Below are 25973 nucleotides of genomic sequence, written 5' to 3'. Positions count from 1 at the left end.
GGAGAGAGGGCAACCAATGATCCTCTGGGCAATGACGTTGACCCTCTGGAGTGCTGTCCTATCTGCCACTGTGCAATTGGCAAACCATACACAGATGCAGTAAGTTAAAATACTCTCTATGGTGCAGCAGTAGAAGGTCACCAGCAGTTTTTCATTCTGTTGTTGTTTCCTGAGACATCTCAGGTAGTATAATCTCTGCTGGGCCCTTTTGACCAGTGCTGCAATGTGACTGCCCCAGGTCAGGTCCTTTTTTATGATAACAGCCAAATACTTAAAACTGGCCACTTGCTCCACTCTGTCTCCATTGATAAGCAAGAGCTGGATGTCTGATCTATTCCTTCTATAATCCACTATAAACTCCTTGGTCTTATTTGTGTTAAGGACTAAGTTATTGTCTCCACACCACGAAAGCAACCGTTCCACCATACTCCTAGAATCCTTCCACTATCTGCAAGGGATGTGAGAGAGAGGCACTGTTTTTCTGATCATGAAAAAGTATGAATGTAAAATCTCAATAGTGCCACCATTTGCATAGAGATGTGCTCTCAATCCTACATCTCCCCCTTAACAAATAATAATAATAATAATAATAATAATAATAATAATAATAATAATAATAATAATAATATTTTTATTTCTATACCGCCCTTCTCCCGAAGGACTCAGGGCGGTGTACAGCCAATTTAAAAACACAAGACAAAACAATGATTAAAAATTAAAATAATTAAATAGATTTGGCCCGGTTTAAAACCCCGGAAATTTAAAATACCCCAGTTTAAAATTATTATGTTGATAGCCCGGCCTGGCGGAACAACAGGATCTTCAGTGCACAGCAAAACACCCGGAGGTCGGAGATCTTACATATTTCCGGGGGCAGTTCATTCCACAGGGCTCATAGCAAAGAGAGAATGTAAAACTTTAAACTTGTTCAAATACAAGCATTCAAGTGCTGAAGGATATACAGTATATTTTTAGCCTCTCGCCAATTGATTGGCAAAAGTGAGCAAACAGGTATTTGGCAAGAGAGCTGGAAGAGGCAGAAAAGAAGAGAGGAAGAGCTGAGGGAGAGAGATTGCTGACTTTGCTCTTCATGCTGCTGCAGATTGACTCTTAACTGCTGCTGATAATTTCTTAAGTGCTAGTGGTTCACTGCAGCTAGTTTCCCGAGTCTTTGATTGGATCTTGGTTTTGCTGACCTAGATGAACCAGCTCAAGGTGGCATGTAATAAACTCCAGTTTCCAGGGGTGAGTTCATTGCACTGAACTGTCAGCTTGAAGTCTCTGAAGGACGAGGTCCTCAAGCAGATTGTTAGATTGTTTGTATTTGTAAATACTTGGATATGCATATGAGGGGAAAATAGGATCCAGCATAGGTTGGTTTCAAACAAATCATATACTAAACTCATCTTTTTCTTTGACAGGGTACTAGCTTAGCAGATCAGAGGAATTCTGTGTACCAGGGTAATAGCAGAATCTTCAAAAGAGGGACTCATGACATTCTCCTCACAGCAACTGTCTACTGAGTGTATGAATCTTCACCTCAGATGTGTATTTCATAATTTTGTCTCCAGCTCCCATTTTAAATCATCCTGTTCATACTCATCATGCTTCACCCAAACACATTTTAATCAGTTCCTGTGAGGTACCACTTATCACATGTTAGCAATTTAGGTACCTCAGAAACATTGTCCCCAACAATTCCAATCTATAATTGCATAGGAAATTATTTTCTGATTCTTTCCACATTTCCAGATGTAAATGTGCAGGATCTGAATCCCCACCCTTTGTCATAATGGAGGAGGCAGAGCACCATTTCAGTCCTAAAACTGGTGCATGCTGACTTCTAAGAATGCAGAGTTAAAAGTATGGGACAGTTAATCTGCTTGGAGATCCTTCAGTTCTGTTGTCATTTCCTCCATTGCTTTCAGTTTAAAGCCACAGTAATGATGTGGCAGGCAGTGAGAAGTTCCCACACCCATCTCTACCTGAAAGATAGAACACTGATACTTGCAGAGGCTGTACTGGCACATTTGCTTAAGTCTCTGTATTGTGACTGTAACACATTAGTGCCATAAATGCAATAACGAATAAATAAATTTCCCACCAAAGTGCAAAGAGGGTGTATAGTGTTTTGTATGACAGCATACAAAACATTTTTATTTTACAGAAAGCTACAAACGAATGAATGGATCCAGTTTTTAAAGATTTAAAATGTAAATCCATAAAAAGAAAGCAAAATAACAGATCAGAAGACTTTCCTAATTTGTTCTCCCATCAGCAAAGGCTCCATCTACTACGAGAAGCGGATGGACTGTTATAAAAGAAAATGCACTATTTAGCATAAGCAGAATGGATGGATCAGGCCCAATGGGTCAAACATATTTATCTTTCGAATCCAACTTCTTGTCAAATGATTTACTGCCTCGTTCTATGGGATATGAAACAATTATTCTACTTGTGGCGCTTAGACAAATGATACTCCCAAACTGACAAGATTCGTCTGCTGGCATTTATAAATCTAAGACTGCAGCTGTTGGACTTGATCTAGCTGTCTCTTGTGGACACGGGGTCTAGGAAGGAAATACCAGGGAATCCCCCCTACAAGAGCATCTCTGTTCCTTGAGAGACCGCTTCTTGTATAAAAGGAAATACATGCCAAAGACAATTAACCTCTTCCAAATGAAGACCGTCTCCCCATACAGGAAGTATTAAGTAATGGCCTGCTATCTATCAAACCACATCATATGAGGTTAGATCAGTAATTGGCAACCTCTGGCATTAGGGCTCTTTTGGTCCCCAGTATGTACCTTATTTTTTCACTTAATTTTAAACCCAAATCAGCAAAATCAGCCTTCAGCCACTGTTAATCATAACATACCTAGTTCACTTATTCTTTTCCATTCCAACCCAAACAAAAAACAAACTTACAGAAAAGGAAACCATAATTCCAGCTCCGTCTCCTCTGTTAAATTCACTGAGTCTGCAGATACTCAATTCTAAAGAAGGAAAGTGCAGCATTTGTTTGGGGTTAAAAATCCCTCTTCTAGGGATAAGCAGGCCTTTCATTTGAACTTCTGAGAAAACTGGAGAACAGAGAGAAAGAAGAAGAGAGAAGAGAAAGGAAAATAACTATTTCAGAACCATACATTGAAATTAAGCACTGTATGCTAGCTTGTTGGGTATCTCTGATCGAGAGATTCTTGTTTCAATAGAATAGCAAAAATATATTTGGGATAAAACTGGGTTTGATGCCACTTGTGAAATACATGTGGAAGTATATCCAAACTGAAGGCTGATCTGCATTTTTTGCTTCCCTCAGCACAAGGACAGGCCATCTAACTATTCCAGGAGGGTATATTGGATGATGTTGTTATCATCCTTCCCCTATGTTGCTGGAAATGCATGCTCTAACAATGTTTTCTTGCTCTGCACCAGTGATATATGTGTTTATTATGTAGGTATACACTTTTGAGAGCAAGAAACAGAATTTCATTTTAATGTGTGCCAGTGTACACATGTAAAAAATGACAATAAAGGTTATTTATACTGGACTGCCTTCCCTGAAAGGCTGCCCCTTCCTTCCTTCCTTCCTTCCTTCCTTCCTTCCTTCCTTCCTTCCTTCCTTCCTTCCTTTCCCTCTCCCCCCCTCTCTCTCTTTCTTTCTTTCTTTCTTTTTCTTTCTTTCTTTCTTTCTTTTCAACAATGGAGACAGAAAACATATGTCCACCAGTAGGAAAGCAGTTGCTTTTTTTATTTTATTTGCATGAGCGGGAGGAAAATTAAGTAAATTGATCCATCAATCTGAGTCACATTAACCATGGTGTGGACAGTACATGAGACCACCACTTTAGTCAAAGCACAGGAAGAAGCTAAAATCCAGAAAGGAATTTGTCAAACTGGCTTCATTTCTAGCCAGATTATGTATGAGTGTCCAGCTGTTGAAGCAGCAGCCCTAAATCTGATACAGATTTTTTTGTCAGGCAATAAGGGGTGATCGGCTGAAGTATAATCTGATGTGGCAAGAACAGCCCTTAATTTATTGACTTTATTAGCATCGATCTTGAAAGAACTTCCTGACTCAAAGGCTGCAGATAAAAATGGATATTAAGGATTACTGGATATATTGTATAATATATATATTAGAGAAGTGTGTTAGCAAACTTAGATGCTGAAGAAAATTACTTGTAATTGCAGATTTACTTACAACTTTAAAAATAGAATTCACTGAAAATTGGCAAACTTACCAAAGGTTTGAAAGCATCAAGTGCTTCAAGGCTGACGAAAAAAACAAAAAACGTGGATTTGGGGAAAAAATTGATTGCTAATATGGCAATTTAGCAAAATCTTGAAAGCCTGCCAAAGTAGTTCTCCAGATCAATTTATACTAATGCAATTAAGAATTACTCCCTTCTCCATGTTCCCAGCATTTGTTAAATATTCCATCATAAGAAGTATGGTGTATTGGCCCAGATTTAGATTGATGCGTTTTAAGCCTATACAGTACATGGCCACTTAGATTTGAAGAATGTTTTTCACTAGTGCATAGTCTTGTAGGACAGCTGCGGTGGCTGGACAATGCTTCTGTAAAGCTGTGAATGCTGAAGAAGTGGATAGTTCTGGCAAGGAAGAGCAACGGAGGCATTTTGCTTCAGTATTAAAAGTGAGGGATACATGTTATTCCACAAAGCAGCTTCATGGAGGAGCTTTCTTTAACTCTTCCTCCAAAATCTGTACCAATGTTTCTCAATTTCAGTGTGTTTAAGATGTGTGGACTTCAATTCCCAGAACCCCCCGGTCAGCATGAGTTGAAGTCAACATCTTAAACACATCAAGGTTCAGAAACAATAATCTATACAGGCCTAATTTACATATTTTAAATACTAGCTGTGCCCACTACTGGCATGTTGACTCTGATGAACTACGTTGAAGGAATATAGTCCTCAACAACAAGTTTCCTTAATCTTAGGGACATCTGAGGGGCACCTGATGGTTCAGAAAAGTCAGGATGACAGCTGTGACACCATTGAAGTCACAACTTTTTTTAATGTTTAAAGAGGGACTACCTTCAATCACATAATCATGGCTGTCATCTTCACTTTTTTGCGATTCCCTACTCCCACCTACACCAAAGAGACTCCCGCTTGGTCCTTGGTTGCATCTTTGTCCTAACCCTACACAAAGCAGCCTAACTGAGTGAGACCATTTCCTCTTTTTTTTTCCTCTGGTTATACTTAAGAATTATAAACTTACAGAAAATTACTTTAAACTCTTGCATTCTGTCTTAGTCTAATGGCTCCTTCTTATTTCTCTCTGATGAAATAATATAAAAAATATACATAGCAGAGCCATTGTAATAATTTCCAGTGGATTTTTTTTATTAAACTTCCATAAAAATTCAATTAAAAAGCAATGAGCTCCAAGAGTTTTCTTTCAAATATGCAGTAAACAAAATTATTCAATTTTTTATTTTTCTTCCTTTTTTTATTTTCTTACAAAGAATATTTCAGCATGAAAATAGTGTTGCTAATCTCAGGGGAGCAGTGTGTAATGTCTGCCAAAAGCAATTTTCTTTTTATTGTTATGCTGCCTTGAGCAACTTACTGTTTTCTGAGATGTTTCAAACTCTAGAAAGATCCCAAAGATCATGCACTGAGACCCCTGAAGCAAGATGTCATCCATCCTTGAAGTGTAACTTTCCTTATGAATAATTCCTTTGTACTACATAAAACCTGAGTTATAAATTCACCATAGATGCCAGCAAGAAAAGCAGAGCCTGTACAGTCCTTGTCTATTGAATATACATAAGACTCAAGATAGGCAAATTCTGCAGTCCTTAGCATTTTTCATGAGTTCCTCATAAATCTATTTGCCCCATTTCCACATAAAATGTTTTATCTAATTGTATATATCGCCACCGATGGAGAATTACATGTCTGGGATTGAAAGGGGCTTAGAATGGAGGATATATTGGCTATATTCAGAATCCAGCAGAAAGATGCATTGGGAAAACTTGTTTTTTCAATTTTTTTTTCCATAGCCCCTGGTCACATGGGGCTCATTTTCAAACTCAGTCTATCCTTTGCCAGTTTCTCCCTCCATACCTAAATTGGTCCAGTTCTGTTTAGTTATGGGCAAATTATTCTGTTGACAGCTGGAGTTTCAAGCCCCCTTACTATTCTATTTTATTCAGTTGGAAAGAGTAAATTCCTAGCAAGAATGACAAGTTTGAAAAGCATATCTGCTTTTAAATATCCATCTCATTCTAAAGCAAATCTTAGAAAAATCAGCTGCTATTAATTCTCCTTCCGTTTTTTTTTTAAAATAAATCCCTACCAGCAACAATTTCCTTGCTCAGGCAATTTTGCAGTTTTGTCGTATATTTTGACACAGTGCATTATTGTTTTCTATAAAAGGCAGCTTTCCTCTACTCAAAGCAGCTTCTGATCTTGAAAAACTGTTATGAAGTCCTTAAAACAGTTGTAAGATTTATTCTTAGCATGAAAGTATTGCTTTTAGAATCTTATTCCCTCTATAAGAATCTGAAGCTGAAGAAGGAATTTTCTCACAAAAAGGAATGAATTATAAACCAGTGATAGGAATGAGGGGTGTTTATGAAATTTCCTGACTCTTTCCCAATGTTAGCCAAATTAAGTTCCCTTCACAGCCCTTGTAAAAGGAGAAGCTACTCTCTTTAATTTCCACAGATTCACCATCTCAAAGAGGAGCTGCCTTCGTGTTATTTCTGGAATATGGAAATATAGAAAACTAATAAAGATGATTTTCTAAGGTTGAGAAGAGTTCTCTTTCTCCTGAATGGGGTAAGAAAAACAGTAAAAACAAGCTACTAAGAATTTCTTCAATTAAAGCAATCCATAACCAAATAAGGTCCCATAAACTGTCAATTAAACAATCAGTGTGGAAATGAAAATAAAGTTCATGTAAAATTGTAGTTGGGCATGAAGAATGGTTGACAGAAATATAGTATCATATACTAGGACAAGGAAAAAGACTTTCATATGGTCAACATTTCTGGAATTATTCTATTTATAAATTAATTTTCTAGGCTTCCCTTTTTCCTTTTTCCCCTTATTATTATTAGGCTTATTAATTTTGAAGCTATATTATTCCACTAATATTCTTGTGTGCATTTATGCTTTTTGTTAATTAGTTCTCCATATTAGTTTAATATAATAAAATATATAAATGTAATATAATCCAATTAAAAAGGCAGGATCCTCTGCTTTTTTGTGCTTTTTTGTGCTCTGTAAGCTATGTTCACATTCAAAAACAAATACAGATTTCCTTTGTACTTTTGGTTGAAAGTTTGGTTGAGAGATGGAGAAGATAGAGATTAGGTTTAGCACTTGTTCATCTATTTTCAGGCTCTCAGAAATTCTGGTGAAGACTTGAGATGAGGTTGTTTCTAGTCTGCCCATCCTATTTCCTCTATTGTGGGCATAACTTCAAGCAGAACATGGATTATTTCAGAGGTTACTCTGGAATCCTCTGCTGCTACCCCTGTCTTTTCACCCTTTCCCTATTCTAGAAGGTAGAACATAAGTAGTTCCACCTTGTAACTCCAGAAAATATCTCACCTAACAAAATGTTCTCTCTTCTCCACAGGCCTGATCCCCATTTTAATTACCACATGCCACATAGAAAAATGCCTCAAACTGCACAAATGTGAGCCCCCTTTTGGTCTTGTACAGCAGTAAGTCTAAAGATTTTTCTTGAACTAATAGATAGATGCAGCCCAGTATACTAATGCATTTTCTCATTTTCTTTTCTCATCTCTTTGTTTCTCCAGCTTCTGCCTCCGGAAATTACTATTGCTCCTCCATCCCCTGTTTTGTAGTGATTATAAGTTAAAGCTTTATTAATATGAATGGAAGGCTTGCCAGAAACATTATACTTGAATTTAACCACCGTGCAACTGACGTCCATATGTATTTCCTTTTATGTGACCTTGATAGATGTGGCTGCCTTAATAAGGCTAAGATGAATGAACCAATAATTTTAGACAAGACGGCTGACATGCGAGACCCTTTGATTTACAGTGCTGTGGTAATAAATACCAATGGCATGTTTAGTTTTTTAAATTCCTAGATGGGTCCCAAGCTATTTTCTTGCTCAGGTTCCTGGCTCATATTCCACCAGGGTGTCAGCCATTCATTTTAAAATATGCAAGTATTGCACAACCGGATGGTAACTCCATAAAAAAATAATTTAGGTTTTTTTTAACCCCCTCTTGACATGCAGATCATAATGCATCAAATATCAAAATAGGTGATTAGAATTACCAAGTGTCCGAAAAACAAACTAATAATGGAGCAGAGGAACCATGGTGGATAAAAGGGAAACCAAGACTTAGGCAAAAGAACTATGTTTCAAGAGTGAACCCAGCACTCTTGAATAAGTAAGATGAAGATTAAGTCTTGGGGGAGGGAGTTGACTTTGAAATAAATCAGGTAAAGACATAAGCACACACAAAGTGTATCTTGCATTGTCTGGTTACTCATTGTATCTAGCAATTTCATTGTATTGGTTTCCTTCCTGAATTATGGGAAGTTTCTCTCCCTTAATAAGGGGCAGAAGAGCTTAACTTCCCCACAGCCAACTGCTGCTTTCTAGTGAAAATTCTGAATAATAAAAGCAAATTCCTGCCTCACTATTCAATCTCAAGAGGAAATTTTTGTTTGCTCGGGGATTCAGCCAACTGGCCATTTTTCTTGAGGTAAAAGAGATCCCTTTACCAATCAGTTTGATCTAATTGGGATTTCTAGAAGCTTGCATTTCTGGAGAAATGATAGTCAAAACTGAGGAAAATTTGTGCTGTCAGAAACTGGCAATTTTGCCTTCAGATTTCAGCTAGGTAATCTGATTATGCTCTGAGCATCAAAATAGGAATAGGATAGGAAGTTTTGAATATGAGCCACGTCGCCTAAGCCTGACTAACAGTATGTCAGGAAAAAAGGATAAGGTGTTTTCCCCAAATCCATTTCCTTTCCTTCTGCTGTTCTCTCTATATCTAATTATAGGCTGTATATTTAGAACCTCTGATGTTGCATCCCATAAAGCACCACACATATGAATCAGTGGTGGGTTGCCCCCAGTTCACACCAGTTCTATAGAACCGGTAGTAAAACTGGTGGGAGGCTCCGCCCACCGACCCCACCATCATCAAAATGCTTCTGCGCATGCGCAGAAGAGAGAGAGAGCACATGAGCACAGCTGCCCCACTGCAAACCAGTAGTAAATGTAAGTAGAACCCACTCCTGATATGAATGGTATTATTTATTTATTTTTAATTGTCTAGTGTTAATTATGTTCCAGGTTTACTGCTTTAGGACTAATTCTAAATGTAGTTGAGGCCAGAACAAAGAAAGGATGGGCAGGTAATTTATAGATGTATTGTAATGTTAAGAGTATTAATGTATTTGCAATCCATTTAATGTTATTTAATAAAACATAACTTAGTTCATTGTTTAAATGTTAAATGTGCTGCTTGATATCTACCCCATGTTCCAGTTAATCATGTTACCTCATATACCTAGGATAAAAATAGAGGAAAACCAAAAAAAAAAGACATTTCCAAATCAGAAAGGTTTGATGGTAGCAATAAAACCAATAGATCCTTTAAAAACACTACTGGGTTAATTTAGAAGGAAGGAAGGAAGGAAGGAAGGAAGGAAGGAAGGAAGGAAGGAAGGAAATGACACCAAAAAAAGAAGAGCACGCAATAAATAGCAAGAAAAAGAAGTGGGAAAGGGAAGAGACAATTAAATTGGCATTAGCGCAATTTAAATGTAATTAAAAGTACACTTGATAATTGTACAGCTTAGAAATGTAATTCTTGTAAATGGTATTTAATTATGAAATGTAGCTTACATAAAATAAGGGCTACATAAAGGCCATGACTAACATTATGTACTGCTTTGCTAAGGAGATCTCAGCCTTTGGATAATCCTAGTTAGACAGGATTTACGTTACTGGATTAGATAGATTAGCACTCTTGCTCAGTATAAAGCAGCATCACGCATCTGGGATTAAATAGCATTCAGTTAGTATGGTTTACTTCTGTGTAAATAATTTCTTTTTTTCCCCTAAATTTGATGGGAGATTGGGATTTCTCCTTTCTTACAAATCATTCTCAGTAAAGTGTGTTAAAGATTCATGCTACTGATCTGCTATGTTTCCTGTCTCTAACTGACAATAAAGTGTTGGTGCTGACAATTCATGTTTACGATGCTGTACCAGAACAATGGCATGATTCAATATAAAACATCCAATAGAAAAGAAAATTTGTAGCTTCAGCTCGGTACCCTACAATATAAAATATCTTCTTATGTTCTGTGGATTCTTATGTTCCTTGTACAAAAGGAAGAAGAAAGTTCTATTTATTTTATTTTATTTATTTATTTAGAGAACTTATATAACCGCCCACTCACTCTCAGTGACTTTGGGTGGCTTATAAAATTTTCCCACTTCTTCCTTTTGAGTTATTTTTCATTGGAGTAAGCTTAATTGTTTAACAAAGTCATTAATACTCTAGTGACTTAGAGTATTAATGTTTTCTAGAATCCTCCAACCATCACTGAGATGATACAAAGTCTGTCTGCTTTAGTGCTATATCAGCAAGATAACTGGATGGTTCCAGAAGATTCTGTAGGTCTTTATCAAGTATCCTGATTATGATACGTTAAGATCATTCCTAATTGCTGGAATCCCTTACATCTGAATTGTGGTCTAAGCGTTCAGACAAATGCCTGAAAGTTTTCCTGAAACTGTAAATCTTTTCTTCCTTTTAATTAGAAAAAGCATTGCCATTTTAGACACTACAATCTGCAGCATTCCTAGCCTTATGGTTGATACTTGTTGCTTAGAAGTGCTGTTTCAGCCATTCTCCATAATCATCATTGCTGTGAAATAGCAACCTCCATAAGAATTTCATGCAAGTATATTAGACTTATTATAACAGTCATCCTATTTTAATAGCAATTAACTCATAATGGGAAAGGATATTAAATTTGAAGCAGTAAGGCTATAAACCCTGATGCATAATAGGAATCACATCAGTTTAAGTGTTGGTTGAATTTGAATTTCCCACAAATTTTAAACAGAATGAACAAGCTTTTGTTGGCTAAAATAGCCATTCAGTTCTGAAAGAGCACTTCTGCTTCCACACTAATTATTTTTTCTTTTTCATAAAAGCATTGACTATGCCTTTATGTACCACTTTAATGTCTCCAAATATTTCATCTTTTTAACAATCCTGTAAGATAAACCAGTTTATTATTTTGACCTTGCAGATGGCAGAGACTGGATAAATTGTGAACAAAGAATTTCAATTCTCACAGCTTACTTCTTTAGTATAAGGTGGCTGGAAGAATCTTAATCAGAGTCTCCAGGAGTCAATTCTAAGGCCTCTTGTGCTTCCAACATTTTAATTCCTGTCAAAGATTAAACAGACTTGGTTATGTGGCAGGGATGAAAAACTGCTAATGTTTTCCAGCTGCTGTTGGACATATATCAGCATTTGGTCATGCTAGCTAAGGTTCATGCAAACAATCCTATGAATTGTCATAGCCTCCCCTCAACTGAGATGCTACCAATTCCTTCCTTCCTTCCTTCCTTCCTTCCTTCCTTCCTTCCTTCCTTCCTTCTTTCTTTCTTTCTTTCTTTCTTTTTCTTTTTCTTTTTCTTTTCTTTTCTTTTCTTTTCCTTTCTTTCTTTTTCTTTTTCTGCCTATCTTGCTTTACAAAGAAACTCTGAATAGCTTACAGTTGAATGAATAAATATTAAAATATTAATAAGATTAGGTACCAAACTATAAAAGCAAAAGCAAAAGCAAAAATAGTATAGTGGTAGCATCTTCCCTATCAGTCCACCAGCCACCTCCTTTGGCATCTATTACTTCTGGATCTTCTCTTCTTTGTTCATATGCACTTCTTTGGTGTTCAGTTTCAGCCATCCTGGGGTCTATGACAAAACCTGGCATGTAGCCATTAATATGTTTATAAGTGATCCCAACTAAAACTGGATCCAGGAGTACCTTAATGTTTCTCCAAAATAGGGGTAAACAGTCCACTCAATCATGAGGTTTAAGCAGCCTTCAGCTTCATTTTCTGCTGAAATTTAGTGGCAAATTGCCAATTTTTAGAATCTAGATCAGGCATGTCCAATTCATGGCCTGTAGGCCACATGCAGCCCTGGACAAAGGAAGTTTGATCTTATTTGTTTGTTTACAAAATGTATTGGCCATTCATCTTACCTCAGGGTCAGTGGTGAAATGTAAAATTTGTTACTACCAGTTCTGAGGGTGTGGCTTGGTGGGGGAGTGTAATGGGACTGTGTGGGTGTGGCTAACTTTTTTTTTTTTTTTACTTTTAAAAGCATTTTTCTACAACCTTAAGAGGTTGGAGAAAAAAAATGCTTTTAAAAGCCTCTGACGATTCCAGCTGAGTCGCGCGATCATCAGAGGCTTTTTTTTTTACTTTTAAAAGCATTTTTTCAGCCAAAGAGGTTGTAGAAAAAATGCTTTTAAAAATAAAAAAAAAAGCCTCTGATGATCACGTGGCTCAACTGGGCATGTGGGGGCAGAGATTTTTGCTACCAGTTCTCCGAACCACCCGCCGCCATCGCTACCGGATTGGGCAATCCAGTCCGAACCGGGAGCATTTCACCCCTGCTCAGGGTAACTCTGGGCATTATATACATTATATAAATGTCCCACTTATGACTGCATGACTGTAACTTTGTTGCTTGTATCCTTACAATTTATATTGATAGTGTTTCCTAGTATGACTTGATTGCTTATTTGTACCCGTGACTATCATTAAGTGTTGTACCTTATGATTCTTGATGAATGTATCTTTTCTTGTATGTACACTGAGAGCGTATGCACCAAGACAAATTCCTTGTGTGTCCAATCACACTTGGCCAATAAAGAATTCTATTCTGTTCTTTCCTGTCCTGTCCTGTCCTGTCCTGTCCTTTCCTATCCTATTCTATTCACTGTATTATATATTTTTATAAATGTATATATATATTTATATATGTAGGTCTTTGGTTATTCGGGTCTTCTCCCACCTAAAATTGGAAGTGTCTTGGCGATGTTTCGACGAAGTCTCATTCGTCATCTTCAGGCTGGTGTTCTCGGCTTCATGCTTCCAGGAGCAAAATATTTATATATATTTATATATTTTATACATGACCCAAGTCATTCCCCCTTGATTCAATGTGGCCCAGGCAAGCCAAAAAGTTGGACACCTACCTCCTTCTCCTCCTTCTCTTTCTCTTCCTGGCAAAAAATAAATGCTAAAGTAGATGCTTTATGCCATATGTATGCCTAAAACATCAATGTTGCTTAGCTCCTCACTAACCTTGCACCAAGTCTACATATCCTTCAATACCTCTGAAGACTATTTTTTTTAAAGTGCAGGTCCTGGCTTCAAAAAAAAATAGCCATCTAAAGATTCAAAATGAGGCTTTTTGTTACATGCATTCTCTAAAGCTCTATTCTTTCCTTCTTGGCTCACCTCCCTGGTTTTATTCATAGTTTCCAATTTCATGATACTATTGTTTGCTGTTATATCTATATAAGCGCACCACAGTGTTACTAGTCTTACCAAACCAATATTACAATGTATAATTTTATTGTGGTTCATTTTCTTGGAATAGAGAACATATTCAATTTATATTTTAGTCACTTATGTATGACAAATATGGGTTGAGCTTACTTGCAAGTCATTCTTAACTCAGGCATGGAATGACAGGAGTTAAAGCACAGAAGTAATTTTAATTCTGGCTGCACCAAGAAACATTCTAGAAGGTCATCTGTGTGAAAATATGAAAATATGTCAAGACTGGATTATGTTGTTTTTTTTTAAGAAAAGAAAAAAGTATAAAACATTCCCACACAAATAAAAATTGAGTGTAGCAAAGAGGAAACTATGGGAAATACAGTATTTATTGCTACAATGTTGTAATATTCTCACATCAATCAAATTAATATTGCCTTTTGATAGCATGACTATCTTATCATAAGTTCAATGTACAATGGCACTCTGTGATTAATTTAACATCCTATATGACTTTAGTAAAGAACAGATCAGTATGGATCAACCAAATACAGGCAGCTCTAAAGATTTTATGGGAATAGTTTTAAAATGAATTCTAAATCATCTTTATTGAAAATCATAACAAAACACATTCAGGCTTTGGAGAGGCATTTGGACTTCATATATGATTCTGATAACAATATGGTTATTTGTTAGTTTAAGAAATGCTGGAATCTTTCTTCCAAATAATGCTCTCTTTATTTATTTATTCATTTGCTTGCTTGCTATATTTCTTTCATTCCTTTTCAAGGCAACTTGAAAAATTCATAAATTAAATTCACAGTTTAATCCAGTTAGAAAGAAATATGCACTTAAATATCGCAGTGAAAATAGGGTAATGAAAATAATATACTGCATAAAACTAACACAAACTTTTTACTTGTTGTAAAAAAAGAAAACAGTCCAAAAAAAGAAGAAAGAACCATGGTATTAAATAATTAACAATGCTTTTCCTAGTCTCCATTAAATTTCAGTACACAATGCATGATTGCCATAATGTCACAGAGAGTATAGAACTCTCTGACACAATATGATGCCTTCAAATTTAAATTGCTTTAAAGGCAAATGAATTCATCAGGGAACCATCAAATTTTTTAACATGCCGCCACATGTTTTGGAGGCATCAGGTTGGGAAATGTATTTGGTGACATTTATGGGAAAAGAAAAACTGTAAGAAAATGGTTAGTTTTCTTTAACAGCAATAGCTCCACTCTGTAAAGGTTTTGCCATCTTATTTGCCATCAAATTTCTGTCAAGGAATGGGAGTTTAAGAATCATCTTAGCTGAGATTTTGAGCACTGCATCCTATGAGTGGTTACTCTGATGGAATAAAAGGGTCCATCCTTTACTTCCTCCTTTTATCATTTCCCACATCTAGGTAATTTCTGCTCCTGTCATCCAATACTAATGGGAGGGCAGAGGTTGGTGACTATGAACAGAAGCTAAGTTGTCCATTAGAGCAACTTGTCTGTTAAGATATGTCAATCAGGGGGAAAAGGGCAAGGAACCTCCTGACTTCAACACATGCCTCATTTACTCTTCTTCAAAACAGAGACGCTGGACCTAATGATCACCCAGGCAAAAAATTTTCCTAGGTTCAGCTCCTCATCTCTTGGACTGAGAGATGCTGCTTGATTGATGGGGTGGGGAAAATGTCTTTGTGTATCCAACAGTGCTTAATTCCTGAAGGGTTTTAATGTATTTGGAAAGAACAACCATTGATGTGAATTCATAAAGCTGATTGAAAAACTAAAAGCAGTGATTAGTTGTTTTTGAGGGTCCCCTTATCAGGGTAAGGGGGATGCGCATCCCCCCTTCCTTTTAATTGGCATCAGATATGTTCTTCTATTGCTTTTTTATTTTTTTATTTTTGCTTTCTTTCTGTTTTTAATGCTATGTTAAAAGGATGCTACCCAGAGTTGCATGGCCAAATCAATAAATAATGAAATAAATGTTGTCTTGAAAGGTAAGTGATTTCCTTTCAGGTCAACAAAGCCTAACAGAGTGTTCTTGAATAATGGTAGAAAAAGTGGGGAATGACTAATTTACAGATAATTGTACAGCTTAGCTTGTCCTAGTCATGGTCACACATGAGATGATAGAGAGAAAGTCATTTGACAGATCATGTTGGTGCCAGGGTTTAGGCAAGAGGTGAAGGGCCCATAGACTTGAAAATATGTCAAGCCCTACAAACAGAAAATGTTTTTTGAGAATTTCTACCTCCCCATTCTCTCTACCTCAAAAGTCACCAATCCAGATCAATATTTTAAATCAGGCCCAGTAGAATTAAATGGAAGAAGTTATTAGAATTTTTAGGAGATGGGGGGAAAAATTGAAAATCTCAACAGGAGGTTCATTTTTGCCCTTAATTTATCGTTTGTCTTTTTTGGAGAGGGACTCTAAACTCTAGAAAGAGTGCAGAGAAGAGTAACAAAAATGATTAGGGGACTGGAAGCTAAACTGTTCATCAACATATGATGAACAGTTGCAGGAACTGGGTATGCCTGACCTACTGAAGAGAAGGATTAGGGGTGACATAATAGCATTCTTCCAATATTTGAAAGGCTGTCACAAAGAAGAGGCAGGCAACCTATTCTCCAAAGCACCAGAGAGAAAAACAAAAAGTAATAGAGGCAAAAATATCAAAGAGAAATACAAGCTAGAAGGAGAAATTTCCTGACAGTGAGAACAATTAACCAGTGGAATGGGTTGCCTTCAGAAGTTGCGGGTGCTCCAACAATGGAGTTTTTAAGAAGAGATTGGACAGCCATTTGGGCCAATGTCTTCTGCTTTGGCAGAAGGTTGGACTAGAAGATCTCCAAGGTCACTTCAAACTCTTGTTATTTTATATTCTGACAGTTTTGTCTTATGCTTTCTGGAATGTGGTCTTTCTTTAGAAAGATTTGCTTATTTTTAACATCCATCTTTGATTTTTGGGATAATCTTGCCTTTTTTTGCTTTGATCTTTGGGACTGGGATAAATTCCAATATGCTTATTTTCCTGGTTTCCTAAGTTTTCTCCCTCATCATTTTTATTTTAAGGCATTTTGTTGCCCTTTTGTTGCTTAGCAGCACTAAATTCTATTTTTGCACTTCAGTTTCTGTATTCTATCATGAATTATTTTCTCTGTCAGGACCTTTCTGAAGAACTTTGGATTCATCCCAATTTTCATCTGAATCCTCAGGATCCTACAGTCTGCTGCTGTGGAAAGCTTTGCTTCCCTTTGTTTAACATCTGATATACTTTAGTTGGGAAAGTTATAAAGAGTTACTGTTACAGAGCTGGATTGCAGGAAGTCTAGATGAAGTTAAAAATCAAATGATTGCTGGCATAATTGCATAGGCTGTTTGATTATTATATTAGTAGGCTGTTTCTAGCCAAAGTGATTGTTTTATTTATGTAATTCTTTCAAAGTGGTTTGGGAATCTCATTTTCAGAAGAAACAAAGAGAGGGAAAGACCACAGACTTCTTGATGGTGCCTGATTGACAAGGTAGGTATTGAACTGCCAGCTGAGAAACAGTAAAATTTCAGAGCCATCTGGGACTGGTAAGATCTGAGAGTGATTCGGTGGAATCAAAGGATAAATTCAGAAAACTGTACTCTGGAATTTGGAAAGAAAGAAATTTGGCATACAGTTGAATCTGTAGGGAATCTAGAACTAGGGTGGAAGGCAATTGAAATTAGGAATAGCAGTGGGAATACGCTATGATTTGGGGTAGAGAAAACATGTTTGGAGGTGGGTGGAAAGAAATGTGGTCTGTTCCTAAAAGAAAAGAATATATAAATTCAAAAAAATATATTTTTGTGTTAGGACCCACTATAGCTTTGAATTCTGGTGCAAATTATTTGTCCTTTAGCTTATTGATTTACTCATTTGTGGAATGGGCATTCTATAAGGGACCTCACCCACTACAGCCGCTATTCTGTACATGAGTATCCCATCCCTGTGACATCTGTGTTCTGACAGTTCCCATAACATTTTCTTCTGTTGCCACTGCCTCCGAAAGTCTGGCTCTTTCTATTAATAACATTCACCCAAACAAATTCCAAATTGTTCATTAAAGGCTTCATATCAACAAATTGTGAAGTAGGACTCTTTAGGAAGACTCCTCAAATTTCTGAAATATTTGTTACTTGGTGGTTTCTGCTTGGGATGTCTACAGTTTGATGTTCTGAACATCAAGCCAACCTAACATCAAGCCATGTATCCCCACATTATAGTAAACTAAGTCTACTCACAGCTCACAGGCTGCCTGCCATGTCCTATTTATTTTTTGCAAAATACATGGGCCAATAGCCACAGGGCTTCTGATAAAGTCAGTAGGTGTGACTCTCCCAGGAACATGGTAAAGAAGCTGGGTTGCACCAATTACCTGCCAACCGTAGCTTAGACTACCAAAGGCTGTTGGTTATTTGCTAAATGAAATCTAATTATTTATTTAAAGAATGCAGTTTTATTTACAAGTCACAGTGTCCAAATGTTTGCTAGGCAATTTAAGACAGATGCAGGGATTCCTAATAAATCTCTTTAATTGTCCTCTCTTGCTTATCATCCATTATGAAAAGAAAGAGAAATGAGAAAAAGTGGTGCATTTTGTGTTGAGAGCCCAACCTGTATTCTGATTGTTCCAATTATCCAGTGGTGGACCTGCTTTAAATCATCCATTTCAGAAATATTATTCAAAAGGCAGAGTAAGTTCATTTCGGTAAATAGAGTGCTTTATCAGATACCTACTGAAGCTCATATTTGGGACTGGCCCATGATCTTTTATAATGGTGCCTCTTATCCCAAATCAAGATATACAATATCCAAAACTGATAAAGTTATTTTACTTACTTAAAAAAAATGTTCTTTCTAAGAATAAAAAATACAATAAAAATGCATTAAAGAGTCACCACTTGCTGTGCTTAAGATTTAGATGGTTTTGGCCACCCTGCCATGCTGCCTAATGTGAGGGGAAGCTCTGAAAAGAGCTCCAGGGCTCTGGAACAGATCCTGGATTGCTGCTTCTCCAGCTTGCTCTTGCTGTTGGTTTGCAAGGCAATGTAAGAAGGAACAGCTTCTGCCTTATTCTAACATAAAGCTTGTTTTGGGCATCCCAAAAGAAGCAGTAGTAATAATGAGGAAGAAGAAATAAAGTGACAGCAGGGAGTCTGGGAGTCTCTTAAAGGCAAGTCCTATCCTAAACGCTTTGGGAAATCCCTACCATTCTGGATCCTTATTATTTTTTTTCCCTGGTTTACATTTTCTGAATAACAATGCAATTGGGTCATTGACTTCAATTTTCTCCTAGTGCATGAGGTTTGGGATCCTTTGAGAGCTCAAGTATTGTACAACTATGAAGATTAGATTAGAGATTTATTTATTTATCAATTTATTTATCAAATTTTTATACCGCCCTTCTCCCAAAGGGACTCAGGACGGTGTACAGCCAAGATAAAAAGCAACAATATAAAAGTTAAAAACAATTTAAAATTATTACATAGTTTGGCCAATCATCTAAAACACAATACCCCATTAAAATAATATTTTAGGCCAGCCCTGCTTGATGGAATAATAGTGTTTTAAGGGCGCGGTGGAAGGTACAGAGGTCGGAAATCTGATGAATCTCCGGGGGCAGCTCATTCCAGAGGGCAGGTACTCCCACAGAGAAGGCTCTCCCGCTGGGGGTCACCAGTCAACACTGTCTAACCGACAGCACCCTGAGGAGACCCTCTCTGTGGGAGCGTACTGGTTGGTGGGAGGCTATTGGAGGCAGAAGGCGATCTCGTAAATATCCAGGTCCTATGCCATGGAGCGCTTAAAAGGTAGCAACCAACACCTTGAATCGCACCCGGAAGACCACTGGGAGCCAGTGCAGCTCACGCAGGAGCGGTGTTACATGGGAGCACCGAGTCGCCCCCATAATCACCCGCGTGGCCGCATTCTGGACCAGCTGGAGCCTCCGGGTGCTCTTCAGGGGGAGCCCCATGTAGAGAGCATTACAGTAGTCCAGACGGGAAGTGATGAGGGCGTGAGTGACTGTGCACAAGGCGTCCCGGTCCAGAAAGGGGCACAACTGGTGGATCAGGTGATAGAAAGCCCCCATGCCCACAGCCGTCAGATGGTCTTCTAAAGACAGCTGAGAGTCCAGGAGGACACCCAAGTTGTGAACCCACTCTGAGGGGGTCAAAGTCTCACCTCCTATAGTCAGTGATGGAACCAACTGACTATGACAGGACGCCGGAAACCACAGCCACTCGGTCTTGGAGGGGTTGAGCCTGAGCTTGTTTCTCCCCAACCAGATCCATACGGCCTCCAGGCACTGAGTCATCACTTCAAGGGCATCATTGGGGTGGCCCCGGGTGGAAATGTACAGCTGAGTGTCATCAGCATACTGATGGAAATCCACCCCGAAGCCACGGATGATCTCACTCAGCGGCTTCACATAAATGTTGAACAGGGGAGGCGAGAGGACCGACCCCTGCGGCACCCCACAAACTAGGCGCCTCGGGGTTGACCTCTGCCCCCCTGTCAACACAGACTGCTTACGGTCAGAAAGGAAGGAGGAGAACCACTGTAACATGGTACCCACCCCTAACCCCTCCAACCGACGCATGGTCGATGGTATCAAAAGCCGCTGAAAGATCTAACAGGACCAGGACAGAGGAACGACCCCTGTCCTGAACCCTCCAGAGATCATCAACCAATGCGACCAATGCCGTTTCCGTGCTATACCAAGGCCTGAAGCCCGACTGGAATGGATCTAGATAGTCCACTTCATCCAGGTACTGGGGAAGCTGTCGCTCCACCACACTCTCCACAACCTTCGCCACAAAGCGAAGGTTGGAGACTGGACGATAGTTTGATAAAACAGCCAGATCCAGAGAAGGCTTCTTGAGGAGGGGCCTCACCACCGCCTCTTTCAAGGTGGCGGGAAAGAGACCCTCACTCAGAGAAGCATTGACAATCCCCTGGAGCCAGCCTCGTGTCACCTCCCAGGAAGTCAGCACCAACCAGGAGGGGCACGGGTCCAATAAACATGTGGCCACATTCAACCTACCCAGAACCCTGTCCACGTCCTTGGGAGTCACAAGGTCAAACTCCTCCCAGCTAACATTCTCAAGACCCACCTCCATCATCCCATCCAGCTCTACCCAGTCAGAGTCCAGACCCTCCTGAATCTGAGTGATTTTGTCATACCGATATTGCACAAAATCCTCAGCCCTGCCCTGCAAAGGGTCTTCCCGCGCTCCCAGGTGGAGGAGGGAGCGGGTCACCCTAAACAGGGCAGCCAGGCGATTATCTGATAATGCAATAAGAGTGGAAAAATAATTACATTTTGCCACTTTTATCGCCACTAGGTAGGTCTTAATATAGGATCTTACCAGTGTTCGGTCGGATTTGGAATGGCTGGCCCTCCAACTGCTCTCCAGGCATCTTTTCGGGCACTTCATCTCTCTCAGCTCCTCAGAGAACCAAGGAGCCAATTGAGAATGGCGCTGGGTCAGAGGCTGCAAAGGCATGACGCGATCTAAAGCCCCAGTGGCTGCCCTCTCCCAGGCCGCCACTAGTTCTTCAGTCGAACCATGACCCAGAGCCTCAGGGAATGGCCCAAGCTCCATCAGGAACCTATCCGGGTCCATCAGGTGCCTGGGACGGAACCATCTAACTGGTTCCGTCTCCCTGCGATGAGGGTTAGCAGTTTGAAAGTCCAGTTGGAGGAGTGAATGATCAGACCATGACAAGGGCTCAGTGACTAAGTCCCCTATTTCTAGATCATTCTGCCACTGACCAGAGACAAAAATCAGATCCAGAGTGTGTCCCCCCGTGTGTGGGGGGCCATGAACTAACTGGGTCAGGTCCAAGGCCATCATGGAAGCCATGAACTCCTGAGCCGCCATAGACGTTTCACCAACCGATGGCAGGTTGAAATGCCCCATGACCATAAGCCTGGGGGTATCAACCGCCACTCCGGCTATCACGTCAGGCAGCTCGGGTAGGGCCTCTGTTGCGTAGCAGGGAGCCAGGTACGCAATCAGCAGGCCCACCTGCACCCCCTGGCCCCATTTCACAAGGAGGGACTCACATCCAGCTATCTGAGGAACAGTGGCCTCCCTCAGACATAGACTTTCATTAATAATAACCGCCACCACCACCCGCCCCTTCCCTGAGCCCTCGGCTGATGGAATGCCCGGAAACCCAGCGGGCACATTTCAACGAGGGGCACCCCCCCCCTTCCGAGCCCAGCCAGATTTCCATAATACCCACCAGGTCCACACACCCCTCCTGGATAAGATCGTAAATGAGGGGGGCTTTATTTACCACGGACCTGGCATTGCACAACATCAGCCAGAGGTTCCGGCCCTGAGGAACTGAACAACCTGGGGAACGAGAAAAGCATTGGGGACCGGAGCGCGCAATCGCTCGAAGATAGCGAGTGCGCACTCCCCGAACATGATATGGCCCTCTGCTTCCACCATATCTGCCCCTCTCACTCACAGTACTGATAGAACAGCCCTCCCAAGTCGAGCTCCAGCACCCTCCCTAACCTCCGACCCTGTGTCCCTAATGTCACAGCCCCTCACAGGTCCTGGCCTTGACCCTGGTGGATTACCCCCCAAACCCACTCTGGTCCCCTGCGAACCCCTTAAAATTTTAATTAAAAACCCACTTAAAAAACCCCTCAGTCTCTTCTTTGCCGCATGCCATTTATAAGAAAACAGTGACTATCTGTAATAGTATTTGTAACTGAATACATGCTTAGCTGGTATCTCTGAGTTTAAAAATTTGGAAAGCAAGAAGTTTGGAGAAACAGCTGCAGCTTTGTTGGGTCTATTTCAAGAATAGCAAAAGAAAGAAGAGAGGTAATTTAGAGAGATTTTGCTCAGCCATTTTGTATATAAGTGAAAGCTTTTGTAGGTCAAAATAAGCCAACATTTATGGCCCAAGCTATAGTGCTTTTTTTAAAAAAAATGGCACTGGTGTTTTTCTCACTTGCTACTCAGACAGGAGCATTAAACATCCTACCCCAGTATAAAAACATGGGAACTTTCTGTATTTAGCTCATATCCAGATGGAGTCTTTAGCAAGCTGTATCATGCATGGAGGTTCAGGCAGTGAATGACTTGACAGTTCCATAGGCAACTGTACCTGGGTGTGCATTGTTATTGTATGCTTTGCTGTGCATTTTTATAGATATACTGTATCTATACTAGAAGCAAGACGTTCCTTTCAAGGTGATGTCTGGAATTCTCCATTGAAAAAGCATCAAAGAAGCACAACAAAGAATGTTCTTTCTGTGCCAGCTCAGAAAGCTCAAACTGCCCAAGGAGCTGCTGATCCAGTTCTACAGAGGAATTATTGAGTCTGTCATCTGCACCTCTATAACTGTCTGGTTTGGTTCTGCAACCCAACAAGACAGACACAGACTTCAGAGGATAATTAGAACTGCAGAAAAAACAATTAGTACCAACCTGCCTTCCATTGAGGACCTGTATACTACACGAGTCAAAAAGAGGGCTGTGAAAATATTTACAGACCCCTCGCATCCTGGACATAAACTGTTTCAACTCCTACCCTCAAAACAACACTATAGAGCACTGCACACCAGAACAACTAGACATAAGAACAGTTTTTTCCCAAACGCCATCACTCTGCTAAACAAGAGACATTTCCCTGATTTCTGCCTTTCAACCTGGTTCCTGGTTCTTTCTTTTCCTATTTCTGCCTGTCTCGCCTGCTCTCATTCTACTAGTTGCTCCAACCATTTTCTTTTGCTTTTTACTTTCATTTCAACCCTTTTACAATCCTTTGGATTTTTTTCCCTCTACTTCACCAACCCAGGATTGACCCTGAACCTAATTTCAATCTCCTGTAAGTCTTCTCCAGTGGTTTTGGGTGTGACTAAGGCCCACAGATTAACTTTTTATATACATAGTTGTTTCTTGCCAGCCCCACCAGTTAGAAAAAGGCATGGGCTCAGAGTTGCTGCCCTTTTCCTGTTTATTTCATTTTTAATGCCTTCTTTCATAGACTGACAAGTACAGGCAACACCCATGCAGTACTGAGCCAGTTCATAAAACAATGACCACCCTCCACATCAACACCTTTTCTTCTGCCAAATGTTCTCCATCTTTCTTAATACATAGATTTCAGTCTTGACTTTCCTGCCAGATGCATCTGGCATTTCTGCCTTGGCCTCTCATTACACATTAACCAATGGATATTGTTAATGGCAAGCTGCAAAGCAGGAGATCCAATTGTTGGTAGGGACCATTACTAACTACAAATGTGTAGGCCCTTTGGGTATCTTAAATCCTCCTCTTCTGCTAAATTCTTTGCAGACATAAAACAAACTGCAATGTTTTTTGTTTTGTTTTGTTTTCCAAATCTATTTTTGGGGCTTTCACATTACAGACTTGATCAAATAAAAGCTTTGGATTATGCATCTTTTTTAGCTTCTGCTGATTCTCCGGTAATAAAACTACTCAGCTGTAAGAGGGGGCGGGAGTTGCCAGGAAAACCGCACAGCTAAACATTCAATCCTTTGCAGAATTTGCTCCCATCAATAAATGTTTTAACTGCTTTCGGATTCCATTATGGGCCACATAGAACTTTATCTCACATCAGTTAAAGAAGCAGCCCAAACAGAAGTCCTGCTTAGCCTTGCTGAAGCTTTGCTTTTCACTCTTGAAACAATTCAAGTCCCTTCATTTAATTTCAATAGAAACGTTAAGTGTTCCAGCCTTAGTCCTACTGCAGTTGAACTGCTCATCTCTGGATCTTATTTCCAGGTCTCAGGAGGATTGGGTTTGATAACCTCATCTGATTACAACATCTTTGACAGCTTTAAAGGAATTTGCAGACAGAGAAGGAGAACAGCTGCTACTTTTTTGAAGGATTTGCTAAGCATGCCTCCCAACTTAGATGCCCAGACTTGAGACTTCAGAGTATGTTTTTAGCACATCATGGAGCAGGTATGTGTCTGAGCCAATGTTGAGTTCTGATCTGAAACAGTATTTTTCTTTGCAAATTTGTCTTTGGTAAAGTACTTATTGTCATACTTAGAGTTTTAAGAGTGGGGAGAGAAGCAGATATGAAAAGAGGAATCGACTGAACTACAATTGGGAAAACATGGACAGACTAAATGGTAAAAACCACATAATAAAACAAAATCTAAACAACACAATCCAAAGAGTAACATAGGAATGTTGGGAGGAAAAAAAAAACATCCAATAAGTTCATACCATTCCTATATCCAGTGCCTGGGGAATGTTATGAATCTTCTTTCAATAGAGTTGTGTATTCCCAATTATTTAAAACCCTGAGAGGTTCTTAGCAGCAGAGGTCAAAGCCAGTGCATATTAATGCATGTATATTCAATGGATACTCTTAATATTTAAGAGAACAGAAATATTAAAATTGTATTGGGAGGGAAGTAGCAATCAAGATCAATGAACATACAGAGAACCCCAAGGAGACTTTTCAGTAAACTTTAAAGACTTGCAATACCAGTTGAGAAGATATTAAATATTTTCTAATACTGAAAATCATCTAAAGGATATGGTATAGGAAAGAAGGTTTTGTTAAACATTTTAGATATCGCAGTCCAAGTAATAGGTTAAAAATCTGCTGACCTTCCTCATATTGGAGATCCCAGGCATATTTTGACAATGCTCTTAGCAAGCATGGGGTTAGACTGCAAGACCTACAGAGCCCCTTCAATGCTCTTCTAAGAATAGTTTGGTTGCCTTTCTGGTACATCTAAAGCAGAGCCTCAGTTATGATTGATACAAGAGTGGCATTGAATCAAGAGTCTCATCATGAGTCATTTCTCATGGCTCTGAGTGTTTCCTACATAATGTCACAATTTTTCAGGGCCTTCACTGGCTGCTGAGATTGGGAGATCTTTGGGAAGATGTCTTTGTGGTGGGTTTGAATGATATTCCAGGAGTTGCATTTCAAAAAGCAATGGGACTAGAACAAAGACTAAGTTGGTTTGCAAACCAACAAAGACAAAAAGCAATGGGACTAGAACTAGACTAAGTTGATTTGCATTTATAATTAAGTGATACTAAAAATATGAATATATGGCCATGCATTTAATATATTTCTCTTCCTGATACGTGCAAAATTACCATTTGGTAATAATACTTAGACATTGTTTTTGGTTGCAGATAATTCTGATCTTTGGACCTTACACTGGGCATTTCTGTGATAGATAAAGATAATTTAATGCAAGACAATGCTATGTATATTGAGCCTTACCACATTTCCTTAATAATAGGAAATGTTTTCTGATAAGCTGGCAGATAAGAGAAATGTCTATATCGTATCTATAGATGTTCACATAAGTGTGAATCTATCAC

General features: G+C 39.2%; 1 protein-coding gene and 1 long non-coding RNA gene across 2 annotated transcripts in view; both read left to right on the top strand.

Moving 5' to 3' along the window:
• Positions 1-1083: 1083 nt before the first annotated feature.
• On the top strand, positions 1084-9280 carry LOC117666155 (uncharacterized). Its single transcript, XR_015733492.1, has 3 exons — positions 1084-1245; positions 6705-6818; positions 7624-9280. It is a non-coding gene; the product is annotated as an uncharacterized LOC117666155 (long non-coding RNA).
• Positions 9281-16189: 6909 nt separating this feature from the next.
• The window catches only part of C1H14orf180 (chromosome 1 C14orf180 homolog), a 31894-nt gene continuing 22110 nt past the window's right edge, over positions 16190-25973 (top strand). Inside the window, exons 1-2 of the mRNA XM_060687300.2 lie at positions 16190-17112; positions 24399-24581. The gene's annotated coding sequence lies outside the window, so the exon portion shown is untranslated. The remainder of the gene's footprint in view (positions 17113-24398; positions 24582-25973) is intronic.

The sequence above is a fragment of the Pantherophis guttatus genome, chromosome 1 (assembly GCF_059756535.1).
Source record: "Pantherophis guttatus breed Tessera chromosome 1, ASM5975653v1, whole genome shotgun sequence".
Lineage (NCBI taxonomy): Eukaryota > Metazoa > Chordata > Lepidosauria > Squamata > Colubridae > Pantherophis > Pantherophis guttatus.
This window is presented reverse-complemented; position numbering and strand designations above follow the sequence as displayed.